The sequence below is a fragment of the Chroicocephalus ridibundus genome, chromosome 4, assembly GCF_963924245.1.
Source record: "Chroicocephalus ridibundus chromosome 4, bChrRid1.1, whole genome shotgun sequence".
Classification (NCBI taxonomy): domain Eukaryota; kingdom Metazoa; phylum Chordata; class Aves; order Charadriiformes; family Laridae; genus Chroicocephalus; species Chroicocephalus ridibundus.
The window spans coordinates 89,715,539-89,729,702 of record NC_086287.1 but is presented as its reverse complement, the minus strand read 5'-3'; the positions used below and the strand labels follow the sequence as shown (position 1 = coordinate 89,729,702).

At 40.4% G+C, this 14,164-nt stretch overlaps 1 long non-coding RNA gene across 1 annotated transcript in view; it reads left to right on the top strand.

Moving 5' to 3' along the window:
• Positions 1 to 14,164, top strand: part of LOC134515407 (uncharacterized) — a 169,048-nt gene that overhangs the window by 44,221 nt on the left and 110,663 nt on the right. The window contains exon 2 of the long non-coding RNA XR_010070974.1: positions 5,563 to 5,630. This is a non-coding gene — a long non-coding RNA (uncharacterized LOC134515407). The remainder of the gene's footprint in view (positions 1 to 5,562; positions 5,631 to 14,164) is intronic.

Below are 14,164 nucleotides of genomic sequence, written 5' to 3'. Positions count from 1 at the left end.
AGAGCACTTCTGATGGAAACAAGATGGCTGATAGAGATCAAGGGTGAGAACAGGCCATCTCGTAGTAAAGTGACTTTGTCTATATGCATGTGTGTGATTTTGCCTTGTAATTAATTTTCATTCAGAAGAGGAATCTTTTAAATATTAAAATACAGTTCCTCCAGCCGCTGGGCTTTTTCTGCTCTTCATGGGTTTTGTGTGTGATAGAGCTGTCTTTTCACCAAGGCTTCTCATGTGACAGATGATATCTATGTATTGCCCTGCTGTTTAATGTGAAGCAAATGGGATAGCTTATCTAATGTGACAGGTACCGTCGTCTGTTGTCAGAGCTGTGACAGTACCGACCAGGATTATCTGGATGAGCGGTCATCGTCATGTTGCAGCATGGAAGGTGTGGACCTCGTGGATAAACTGCAGCAGTACAATGAGATATACGGCCACTCAGGTGGAAAAGATGAGGCAGACTAGATGCTAATACGATATATAAAGACATCAGAAGCTGACGAGTGAAATTAGGATAAAGGTTTTGGGGGTGTAGGTAAGTGTAGCGGAGGATGTATGAAATACGTACTTCTTGGAAAATCTGGTAGACATTATTTGCAATAAAATAGGATGTAAGTTCATTTTTATGCAGTTAAGCAGATGTCGGTACAAACTGCTATTCAGCACTATCTGTGAGTCAGTGGAGGATTCTCCCAGTGCTAAGACTAGTTAAGGTGTAGGGGCAAGTGACCGAGCAGCCAACAGTATGAGATATTTTCCTAAATATAACTGTGAGCAAATGAACCAAGCATGTAAATAGTTTAAAAGTTGGTTTATTACGTGGCTATATTGAGTGCAGCACTGGCCAACTTGAAATGAGAGTGGCATTACAGTAGCTTTGATAGAACATAAAATTTTGCCGTTCCCGCTGTGATTTTCAAAGGGGCCTACAAGTGACACATTTCTGGACATTCATTAGGGAATTAGCTATCTTTGGAAAGGCAGAGCCTACTACAAAGAATGAGTAAATAGTATCAGAATTTTTTAAATGTCCATATAATGAACCTCAGGGTGTAATTTGTAAAAAATGTCTGTGTGGGTGCAAGCTGATGAAATTTTTAATACATATGGTAAACGAGCTTTTTAATCACAGAAAAGGCAACTGATAGTTGTTTAAAAAGACAAGAATGACTTGCCTCCAGGAAGAGGGTCAGAGAGAAACAGAAAATCATCTCTGATCTATGTTTCAACAATAGAAATCAGCAGAAAGAAGGAGGTGAACATGCTGATAGCTCACTGTGCACAGCAGAATACGCTCAAGAGTGTATGAGTATGACGACCCACCAGGCTGCAAAGTTTTATCAGGTGTTTCACAGTGTTTTCTTAAATCCTCATCTTCCAAAGCCATACAGCTATACAAAAAACAAAGGTTTCATCTACAGGAAAGTTAGCTGAGTTCTGTAGAGAAACTTCCAGTGCTCAACCCATCAGATACCTGTCATGATCAAGTCAGTCCAGTGACCCCAGCAGCCTGTCTCATACTTTTTTCAGTGGGTGGGATTGGCAGCACTCTGTAATGGTGTGGTCGGAAGAGTACTTCTTAAGTTTCTTTCCCAAGAGCATCACTATATAACAATGTAGAGACTTTCCTGGTTTGTAAAAATAAAAAGTGCATGTGGGGTATTCAGAGAAATAGTATTTCTGCCTACCCTTACTGGCGTGGTAAGAATTTGCCTACATCACATGCCACTCAGCTTTTCTTGGGAAATGAAGCCCTAAAAATTAGCCTCAGTGGTTCCATCCTAGCGCTTCTCTCACAGTCTGAATTATCAAGTCTTGTCTTTAGTAGCTGCTATTTCAGTGTAGGCAAGTTCTGGGGCAGTAGGAGACTGCGGGTTGCAGTCAGTGCCAGCTTGCTGTTCTGCTACTGAGCTAACTTTCCAATAAAAACACTGTCATCATTAAACACAACTTGCTTATACCTTAGTGACTAGAACAATGTCAACGCGCTGTGATTATATACAGGAGCATCTGTGGGGTCTGGAAAGAGAGATGAGATGTCTCTTTACAATATTTGGCACTGATTCTTGGTATTTCTTCCATTTGAAGACCCTCTGTGCCATTTTCTGATGACAAAACTGATCCCTGAGGGCCCAGTTGATATTAATGAGATGTAAATGACAGCTGAGGTGACAGATGACGGTGTCATCAACCAAAGAAATACAGAGCAGTATCATGAATAAGCACAAAACATTCAAAGGACAGAAATGAATGGTATATCATGTTGTTTAACAGGTTATTTTTTTTTAAAGGTAATGCATTGGAAAAAAAGATAATCAGAGCATGAAATATTAGCATGAAATGGCTCTGACTATTGTAGCTCTTAGCAAACATTTTTTCAGGGTATATATTGTAGGGGATTGAGGAAGACAAAGATGATTCATTTATTTATTTAAGAGTGGCAGTGAAAGAAGACAGGCATGGCAATGGAAAGCAGGTATTATGCACTTGCTGTTTATGAAAGAAAGGTTTGGTGTTTTCATGGGTCACCACATGAATAAAGGAAGAGAACGAAAGATAATATTTAGCAAAGGTCATGAAAGCTTTAATCTGGAAGCCTGTGACATGTGTCTTGTTATGTTAAATAATCTTGAAGCCAGGTAGAATATGAGATTTTCACCAGGATTTTTTTCTTGGTGCTGATGGACTGATTCAGACCTGTCCAGCCACTGACAATCCAGCTAATTTTTTAATCGTTGAAACACGTAAAAGCTGTTGTAGAATTTACTAGCGCCTGTAGGAGCCCAGACTTGAAGAATGGGCTGAGCTTGTGAGGATTGGCACGTGGATAATTCATTTCCCCCCTCATTCTGGCCTAGATTTTCCACACATTTTGTCACAGTTGTTTTGGTCTTTTTTGCGGCTGATACCCCTTTGGGTTTCTACGGATTACTGGCTTCAACTCTGCCTGGCCAGAGTTGCTGTTAACCCTCCCTCCTCCCCTTGCCATGGTACTGTTGTCTGCAGAGAGTGTTATTTTGGAAGCACAGCTGCAAAAAGCTAACAGAAATTTAACTTGGCCCCACGCTTTATTGGAAATGTGCTGTTCTGCGTGACTGTGGCATGAGAATCACTTCTCTAGAGTGAGGCACAGTACGGCTCACCAGCTCAGTGTATAACCTCTGCAAGAACAACTCCATGGCTTCGGCGTGAGAGCGGGCTGATGTCTGAGCTGTTCAGAGCATACATAGGTGGTGGGTGCTCATACGTGACGGTTTGCATCCTCATAACCTGCCCTAACTACAGCTGCCACCAATGATGCCAATGTGTGACAGGACTGTGATTCATCTGAGGTAGGTTCCCAGTGGCTGTAGTGGGATTCCTGCTCCCCCCCTATTACATGGGAAACTACTCAGTAGTTAAAACTGGAGAGCAAAAATAAATGAATAAAAATAAAGACACACAAAAGAGGAATTGTTTTTCTTTTCTCTGTCTTTTCTTGTTCAAATAAATCACTTAGTGATTGCTGTGCTTTTTTCTCTCATCTTGACTTTGGAGGAGGGCACTTCCGTGAGCTATCCGGTAACTTACTGCTCTTGTTTGTACATGAAAAAATAGTAAACCGTTACTATTAACAGAGGTGGTATCAAGCTTATGATATGTTTTTGTATCAGTTGTACAATGTGTGGAAATACCATTATGTTCTGCACACATTCTATTAATTATTTTCTTAATTAATAATGACTGTCTTCAGTGCCTCATTGATGCTTTTGTAATAGCTCCTTGGTTTTAGGTGCTTAGCATTCTTTATTAAATTCCTCCTCAGATGAAACTTCTTCTGCATGGTATAAGCTAAAATGTGAATTGTTTGGGAAGTAATAAACAACATCTGGTTAATACATGTTTTTTTGTAGTGTATGATAGACAATAATTTTCCGTTGCAAAAATAACTGACAAAGTTCGGAATGGTGAAAAATCGATAGGCTTGCTATCATCTAAGTTTATGACGCGGCAGGATTTATTAAGGCCTAGCGAAGTCTGGACACCATTTGTGGCTCAATAGAATGAGAAAAATCCCTGTTACTGGATTTAGCCGAGGAGCTGCAGTTCTGTTCTTTCTCCAAGAATGCTATCAGCTGGATCCCCCTCCGCTTCAGTCAGCTGGCCTGAATCAGCTGGATCGGCTGCTTTTGGTGTAGGTAGGAGTTCGAGTGGGTTGCAGTTGCATAAATTGCTACATGTGGATGACAGTGGCGGATAGCATTTTAATTCTCTTTGTACTTTTTTCTTCTGAAAACTAAACAAAAAGATTAAAAAATAATATGCCATTAAAATTACCATTCCGATATTTTAGTTTCAGGAAAAATGCAAGCCATATCTCATTAACTCTTGGTCTGATGCTTGTCAGGATTCATTGTTCTTATTTGAAATTTAAACTGTATTACTTGCACTCATAGGTCACACCGAGTGTCTATCTGATTGCGAGACTGAAAACTTTTAGAGCCTTGTTTCTGATGTGAATACTTAAATTAAAAATTCATAATTCACTTTCCTCAGATACTGTGCAACATTCCTTTAAAATTCAGTGTTCCAGTGAGCAATCTCCATTTGATACAATATTCATGGAAAGTAATCACAGAAGGTTGCAAGGCAGTCAGAGCAGATTTGTTTGAAAGTTCAGTGGCATTTGTTTGGGAGTCTTTGCCGAGCGCTCGTTCCTCGCTCAGCGACGCACTGTGGTAAATTCCCCCGTTCTGCCATTCTTTGGCGTGTTGAGTTACTCTTAGGCTGTTTATTCTGGTGTTAACGTGTTACTCAGCGTCCTGAAAATCAGTCCTTTAAAACTTGTTAGCTGAACTACTTTGGCTTTTCTTATAATAAAACCTGTTTGCTTTGATTTGATAGCGTCATGTTTCACTGGATAATCTGGTTCCTGATTCACTCCATGCATCTGTCGCTCTACGCGGGTAGCAAAATGACTTGATTTATTGTCACAGGTTGGATTAATTCAATGGGCTTTGGTGTTAGTAATCAATTCAGGTGCAACTATTTATCTAGCTCGTATTTTCTGGAAATCTTTTTTGGCACAAGAGGAAAGAGAAGAATACAGCAAAATACTCTGCTTGTTCAAAACATCCCTTGATCTTATGATTTGACAAAATTAGTTTTGAGAGAGTTTTTTTGTAAGCCTACAGAATGAAATTGGCAACTCATCCTCAGTTCCCTTAGGGTGATATCGTCAGTGATTTATGTAAAAGTCTGTGTAGCTGAATATGTGGGGAGATCATTTTTGACATTCTTGGTTTGGAGAAATGATGCATTTTGAATGGCTGGATACACTAGTTCTCAGGTGGCACTGTTTTTTCCCATCTAAAAAATGACGATAGTTAATACATGTTTTCACATTTACTTATTTAATTGTATTTCAATTTAGTTTTCTAATCAGAAGTATCATTTTCTTGCTCTTGAATTTAAGTGATTGTGAGGAGTTTCAATCAAGGGTGTTTAAAGAACTGAGTAAGGTTGAAATAAATGAATAAAAATGAAAAATTTATTCTGTTTTCCCTTCTTGTTCTGTAGGAACTCACCTGCCTCAAGTGCTGGAGTCGCAGAGAGATTCGGTTGGGAGAACCCGGCAGAACGTTCAGGTACAGAGCTGATTGATAAGTATCTAGAAATCACAGTGTGGTTGCCTAAAACTTCCTAAACCAAGGCTGAACTCAAGGGCGTTTTTATCTCTAGATATGCTTTCCTCTCTAAAACTATGAATAGACTTATTTATTTGAAGGCAATACTTACCCATATTCTAGTTCTATTTTTTTAAAATTTATTTCACCAGTTGTTCCTCTTCTATGTCCTTCTGAAATAAGTAGCATGGGACTCTCACCTTGACCATCACAGGCATTTCAAAGCACTCAGTGTTTTCATTGCTACCACTGCATGTGGAACACACAGGCATCTAGAAACTCTTACCGCTCTGCTTGTTCTCTTTTGAATTTGTCCTGGAGCTTTTTTCCCTGGCTTGCTGGCTAAATCAGCCTGTCCCCGATTCCTCAGAGACTACTGTGCCCTAATCGGGTTGATTTCTTGAGCCTGTTCACTTAGTGGAATTTCCAATAATGTTATTTAATTTAGTGTCCAGTGCCATGGTCCTTTCCCTCTGATGCTCATTTAATTTCCTTCTCACCACTGTGTCATGAACGGGGTCTCACAGCTGAGGAACAGCCGACTGCGTTTCCTGTCCTCAGTGTGCGTTCACGATAGCTCTTTGGTTTTCTTTGACACCCACCAACTACTCCCACTCCTTCACCGTGGTTCCCTCATCATGGAAATGTCTGTTCAGATTCAATACGCAAATGTGCTCCAGGAGCTCTCCTCTCACGGAGGAAAATAGCTGTAGCGGGGCCGTGAATAAAACAGGCTCGGAGTTGAATGGAGTGGCTGCTTTTAGGAAAAAGCAGCATTGCAGAGCAGCGCAATTTGGATGAGGTATAAATGAGTCATTTGAAGCCATTCCTTGGTTTTTTTCTGTGAACCAACTGTGTTTCTGAGCTGAGAGAATAAATGTGACATAAACCTGGAAAGGAGACTCCAGATCGTTGTGGCTTTGCATGGTTTCGTTAGTGTGGCAGACTGCTTATGATATGGTTGCTTGACAGTTAGGAGTAAGGTTTTGGTTTGCCTACACACTTGAAACCGAACCAAGTGACTTTCCTGTTTTCTTAACACATGATCAGCAAACATAACTCGTGTTACACTACATACGTAATTCCCATAATATTGTCAGTTGTGCCCTGACATAATGTGTAAAGACACAGAGGATCATTTCTTCGGTAGACGTAAGCTGGTGAGGATGAGAGGTATTCTGAGAGCCAGGTACTGGCGTACCACATCTCTCCTCCACACCCTTCAAACAGAAGCCACGCATGTACGAGGCTCGTGGATGGGTAGTTTGTAGGTAGGGTAGAATACCAGAGGAGATGCTGTTCTCCATCTCGGAACAGAGAAAGCGTGTATGGAGGCAACAGACGGACTTCAAGGAAACGCTTCAGATGGACTTGCATTTCCTTTTATTGGGGAAAAAAAGAAGTCATAATGTTTCTTGCTCCTTCACTTCAGCTGGATCCAGTATCAACTGCACTGACCACATAGTAATGGATCAGCATTAGTGTACCTGTCGGAGGAATGCAGGATACAAGCAGCATTTGCTAGATGGACTATAACAGTTTATACAGGTAATGAGATAAGAACAGTTACCGGAGTCTCCAGCCATTAATGTGCTAGGCACTGTGCGAACGGCCAAGCTGAAGTAAAATGTGCTGTTTCACCCAACATGCCAGGGACAGAACTGAAAAGAGAAAGTGGGCTTTTCAGCTCATGCCTCCCTTGGGCTGTGCTGTCTTTGCATGTAAACAGTGGCTGCAGAAATGAACATCTGAAAAATAAGTGTTTCCCACGCTTACATCTTTAAAACTGCTTGCAAGTTAAGTATTTTTGAGATGCTAGTAGACATACACACTCTTAATCGTAAAAAAGAAAGGGTTCAGACTCATTTTGTTGGTAGATCATCCAAGGGGCTTATTTCCCCGTGGGTATCCTGGTTAGCAGTGAGGGTGCAGCAGTGCCTTTGGGCTGTGTCGGGCTGGGTGTATCTGCTGGCTGGACAGCTTGGTCGGGATTTGCTGGCTCTTTGTGAGTGTATTTAAACGTCCGAAACCACTTACCAGGACTCGTTTGTTTATGCAGTGTCTAAAATAAATAAATCTATTACACCACAGTGATTATTTACTAATTCTTTTAATATTGGGGTCCTGGTATTCCCTTGCTTAGAAAGCTCAATTGGTCATGATGTGCGCTTCTCACATGGTTTTCTAATTTTTAGAAAAGAGGCTAATGAAAATGAGTGGTATCTGGTGATAATAGAAATATTAGAGCGTTGTTCAAGACAAGTTAAAACGGGAAAAGGCAAATGATAGCAGTGAGTCAGCCTTTCAGAGCAAATAACGAGTACAGACCTTTACTCTGGGTGACACTATCACAACGCACTCGACTAGAAAAGTACTCTACCAGAGGCCTTTTCCGAAGATGTCGGAGAGATAAAAATACTAAATGTAGTAGCCATATATACTGAGAAAGATCAAGGGAAGATTTAGGAAAAACTAAAGAGCTGAAAATCTAATTTCAGATGTGAGGAAAATGTTGGACCCATAAATAAATTATAGCTATGGAACATTTAGAACTGTAGAATTAATTATGGCCTTAATAGAAGGCTGAGAGCGAGAGCCTGCTGTGAAAGCATTACAGAGCTGATTAAGGCCAGTCTTGGAAACAGAACACTTAACAAATAAAATTCTTTTTTTTGAATCACACGTGAAAATGACGGTACAAAAACCTAGCACGGAGTTATGCAACCACATCTACAAAGGAAAGGTTTGTGCCAGAGGCCAGGTAGATTTTTAACTTGAATTTTACTTTCTGTGCTAAGATCAGTTAATCACACCGGTTTTATACACAACTATCTTAAAAATTAGGCCTATTTCTATGGAAATGTTAAGTTCAGTTTTGTTTTTTCTGACATGTTTTCATATTTTTACTGTCTCCTTTAGTCAAAATTGTTCTTCAGATTGGTCATTACGAAACTAGTGTGGATTTACGGTATGTATGAACAAACTGCATTTGGAATATACCGCCAAATAGTTGGGGGATAAATTTAAAAGCTGATCTGTTTCAACCTGTCTGAAGAAAGGAGGCATGGTGTTTTTTTGAGTTAATTATTTTCTATAAGCAGGCGAAGAACTATTAAAATAGAAATTATACTAGGTTTTGTGAACTGGATAACAGGGAGTGTTTTTCCAAAGTGTGAATTCAATGATGGGCTGTAGTGAGAAGTGTGATGTTACAAATCTAATTGATAGGCAATTTGTCAAGGATATAGTATTCGCAGATTTGCTGAGTGCTTCTTTCATCCTGCAAGTACAGTATGTTCTGGTGTAATTTTACTCAGGTGATCAATTTAAATTCTAAGATTAGGAAGAAACAGACGTCTGTGGATGGTATTGGTGTGTCATACTCCTAAACCTGACATCAAAGATGGGCTGGTGGTAATGATGGTTGGTATAATTGGGATTCAGTTCTGCTTGTTTATTTGTCAAGAGGTTAAATGGTCACAGACTGGCTGGAGCCCAGCGAAATGGGTGAAGCAAGGACAGATTGTGGGACAGACTCGTCAGTAAATTTAAAAATAAATTTAGGATTTAGTTGAGCTTACTGAAGATGGCATTAAGGCTGATGTAACTCAGTTGCCCTCTTCCAATCTTTGTAAACATCCTGTGTTCATCCGAAACCATTGTTGTGGTGCTATGACAAACTGACGTGCAGAAGATGCTGTAGATTTTGTCGCTGCAGATAATTGGAACTGTGCCATAATGCTTTTTCCTTTCTTTTTGTTAGAGAGTTTATAATCTCCATGTCAGGAACATTAGAATATTCGGACAGCAGTTGCTAAGATTAGGTGCCGTTGCTCACAGCAAAAGCTGAAAATTAGCATAAAACATTTCCGGTTTTAATTACTGGAGAACACTTACTCTGAGATAGAGAGTTGCGTAAGCTACCCTGCTCCGCGGGTTTCCCATTTTCTCGGCTAACATCTGTAAATAACTTTCAGCTTGTCCCTATTGATTCCCCAGCTGCTCTATCTCCCTTGTTGCTAATGGCAGAGACAGATGAGTCTCGAGGGGAGTGCAAGAAGGCTGGAACAGAACCACTGCAAACGCCCACAGAGCAGCTGGGATGTTCCAGTTGGTCACCAGCATCCTTCTGGCGCCCAGGGAGTCTGGAAGTTCATTGAGGTCATACAGGTTTTAAGAATATCCATCCTGAACATTTGCACTTGAACAGAGGAAAAACTAAGGGTTTACTATGTGTTCAATGGTAAATTGTCTTCCTCTTCCTTCTTTTGTTGTGTTCCCTCTCTGGATTTTATCTTCCACTCATTGCATTCAATAGCAAAACTCAAACTGGCTTAAGTGGGACAAGATCAGGTCCCATGCCAGGAGGAATTTTCATAATAGGGTAATGATAATCAGACATTTGGTGTTTTATGCAATAATAGCATGGTATTTTCAGGATTGTATTTACCTATGAGTTCTGTCTGAGGTTATGAAATTACTGTCTGATAATATTTTCCCCTGTGGATGTGTAATCATCCACAGGCTACACATTTTACAGGCTGGTGATGTTGGAGGGTCAGTAAACATTAGAACCAGTTCCAGTCTGAACAATGGCCAGTGCAATAGCTGATTGTTAGATAAACACGGCTGTCAGGATTGTCCCCAGCTATTTAGAAGGTGGTAATTTCCCTGGAAACTGGATTACAAGACTGTGTGTTAAGATTTGGTCTCCAGCACCACACATGCCTTCTAGGTAGGAATGCGAATAATCTCTGAGAACGGGAACAGGCAGAGAGAGCGTTACGGACACAGAGGGCTTTACCTGGTTGATAGGAGGGGTATTTTTAGCTGTAGGACCAGCTGAAGATGAGGGAAAATGCTTGCCTAGAAAGGACAGCAAAAGAAAGAGAGGGTTTGTGAATCCGAGATGAAAGTATATACAGCAGAGGAGAGTCATGTGCTACAGAAAGGCCAAGGTAAAAGCAATGCCGGAGCCCCCCTAGGCCAAGCAAAGCTTAGATGTACCTACCAACGCTGGCAGGTCCACAACCATTAGGTTCAGTGACGGTTGCTGCACAGCTGATGTATCTACCCAGAGCAAAGCTGACACATCCCAGCTGGGGCAGACGTACTGCACATTTGCACACAGACTTGGTAACGTATGGGCAATGAAGTCGATGCAGCGATCTCTCTGCATATGTGATTCAGCATTCTTGTGAAACGGCCATTTGTTCAGGATATCCAGCATTTGGACAAATCTATTCAGTCACTGCTGAAAGCAGCAGAGAGAGATTTCCTGCGGTAAGCAACAGCCTAGTATCCGCGCTGGGAGCGCTGGCAGCTCTGCTCAACGTGCCTGAATCCAATGCAGTTGGGACCCAAACAGCTGTGTGTGAGCTCTACCGGGAAGATACAACAATTGAACTACTCCCAGAGTTTTCAACCTGCGTAGACTAACAAGATCAGGTTCACAAAGCCTACATCTATTAGCAAGGGGGAGGAAGAAAAAGACATTTGGATTAAGGTTAAATTGAGTAATACTACATTTATTCTTACAGGTGCCACTTACTCATTTGTATTCAGTCCCTACCTTCTCTCTCAATTTTGTCTATTCATCACTTCCAGCCCGCCTACTCCAGCTTTGCTCTTTCTTATTCCTTTCTGGTTTCCCTTTCCTCTGTGTATATGTAGACTTCAGCTTCTCCTTTATACTCCTGTCCCGTGAGGCAGTATTTCTGCAAGCCGCATTCCTTACTTAACAGGAATTATTTTTTTTTTTCTTACCATCATAATAGGAAGGTGAGTCCCAGTGCAATTAGGGATACACATGTCAACAGCTGGCTCTCATGAAAACTTCAGGGCTGAAAGTTTGCTACATCTGTGTTTTATTTTATTTTAAGCAGTTTAGTGTCTTGTACAAGTTCCTGTGAAAAGTCATGGTATCAATCTTTGAGTTTCATGGACACCTGGAGTTGTTAGTGAGACTGAATTCTGTAGTTAATGTTCCTGGGTGAATGAATAATACGCAGTTTAATAAAAGGTGAAGCAACATGGATAGTAACCAAGCATAACAGCACAGAGCAGTTTTCCTGGCCTTCATCCAGTATAGAGTCAATGGGAATTTCTTCCTTGGCTTCGGTGGGATTTTCATCAAGTCTATTGAGAATACCGTACAGAACCCCCACTTCAGGGACCAAGCTTTAGAATACGCTGTATGTCACGTGAAGTAATAATCGCCAGAAAAAAATACTGGGCTGAAGCCAAAGGCTAGCGGCAATCAGTGGTCCTGGATCAAAGGTTTTTCAGGTACTGTGTAGCAGATAAAGGTACCCGGTGGTAGAGTTTCCACGTAGGACGCAATCTGTTTAGGTGGGATGTGTACATTTCACACAGTCCTCCTGGCACTGCAGTGTTTCCTCAAGAAAGTTTGGGTATGATGAGCTCTCCAAACGTCAACTCAAATGGAAGGTGCTTTCGGTGACATGGCACTGCCGGTGACATTGAAAAGATGCCCTTGTTTTCTAGCTTCAGTGTTCATGTTCATCAATGGAGACAAACCAAAAAATCTGTCTGAGTCATTAGCAACAAATTATTTTCCAAAGCATTTGCAAGATGCTAAATGTCTTGAGATGTTTGTAGAAGCAGAAGCAAATACTGAAAGCAAAATAATGAAAATTAAATATTTCCTTACTCATTCAAAATTAATGATGTCAGGGTTAATCACTGCCGCGTAAATATCCAAATAAATAGAAGAGATTAGGCAAGTATTATCTGAGTATTTGCCTGGCTATCTGGCTTTCTTAGGATCATTAATTATTGACTTTTCAAAACTTTAAATTCACAGTATCATAGAATAATTTAAGTTGCAAGGAAAGTCTAGATTTTTTCGAATAACTTATCAAGTTTCTTTCCACCAAATGCATATGTAACACAGAATAACCGCCCTCAGATCTGACATGCAAGAAATATGAAGTAAAAATCAAGAAGTTGTAATTAGATCAATTAGTTTAGAAACACTGCCTCTAAATTATTCCCATATCCTTTCTTGAGAAAAAGTAAGAGTTTAGTGTAGCATCTGTTCTCTAAACTCTTCAACAAGTTAGAAAACAGCATTGCCAATGAATAAAACATTTGGCTTGAAAAAAGGGTTAATTACTCTTTTAAAAAAAGGAATAGCCAGTGGTAACCGTAATTCTCCTACTGAATATTTTGCATAAAATTTCTATTTAGATGAAGCTCAAAGACTAAATGTGGTACTCTGTCTTCAGAGTGCCTGGAGATGCATATATATATATATAAAACGATGTTATATTTAACAAAAATGTTACATGTCACTTTTGTGTTTAAAAGAATGTTTGAATAACCTTTCTTGTAGCTTAGAATCTGACGATGCTTTTGAAAGGTCAGACTGCTGCTATTGGACAACTTTTCAGTACATGGAAGCGTGTGCCAAGAAGTTTAAAATATTGCATTCGTTGTAAAATGCTGACGCTAGGATCTCAACATGCCAGACATGCTAAAAAACCCTCTTTAAGTGGTAAAAGTTTGTGCGTATGTTTGTGTATACACATGTATATAAAGGAGTTTATTGCTATTTTGCAATTGAGAAAACTGAAGTACAGACAAAACTAAATGAATTTCCCACCGCCAGACAATGAGTCAGTGAGAGAGCTGATAAAAGAAACCACCGGTCCTGATGAGATAGACTGAGCGAAAGCTGCGTCTCAGGACTTTCACAGACATAACACCAAACACAGCCCAGGCGCAGGTTACTTAAACGCACCGGCCTGGTCACCCCTTCTCCAGCTCTGCGCAGCTGGGACCAGGGTCACCTCTCTGGATACGACCTGTGCTGTGCTGCCCCTTCTCTACACGCGTGTAGCTGGGCGATGGGAGAAGGGAAGAGACGGAGGAGGGAATGAGTGCCAAGGACAAGGCTGTTGCTGTCTGAAGGAGGTTAGTGCCACGTGCAACATAGGTAAAAAATCTGAAACTACTACAAAATTTCTGTAGCTCTTTTAATAATAAAAAACTGCGCTGTTTACTGGTTGTTACTCTTGTTAACATTAAAACAGGAAATCTTGTTTCAAGCTACAGTACGGGTGTACTTGGCTTTTAGATGACACACTGAAGCATCAGGTACAATTTTGTGAACAGAGCAATTCAGATTTTTGCGATGATGAGAAGTAATTCACACAGCACATCTGCAGAGATCTTGCTATAATTCATTTCACGAGGTCTGCAAAAAGTCAGTAATAAAGCACTGGGATGGTGAATTAAAATTGGAATTTTGAAGAATGAACTCAGTAACAATTACTACTACCATTGAATTAATTCGTATTAATATTTTATTAAAAGGAATTCTCTGCCTCTCGTCTAGCTCCAGGTAACTTCTGTCATGAGGTGCTAAGTGGAAATAGCAGATCTTAATCAGCAGATGCAAGTGTTTCTTGTGCCATAAAATTAACCTGCTCAGATAACATGGTTAGTGGTACCTTGCTAAATTTTATTGT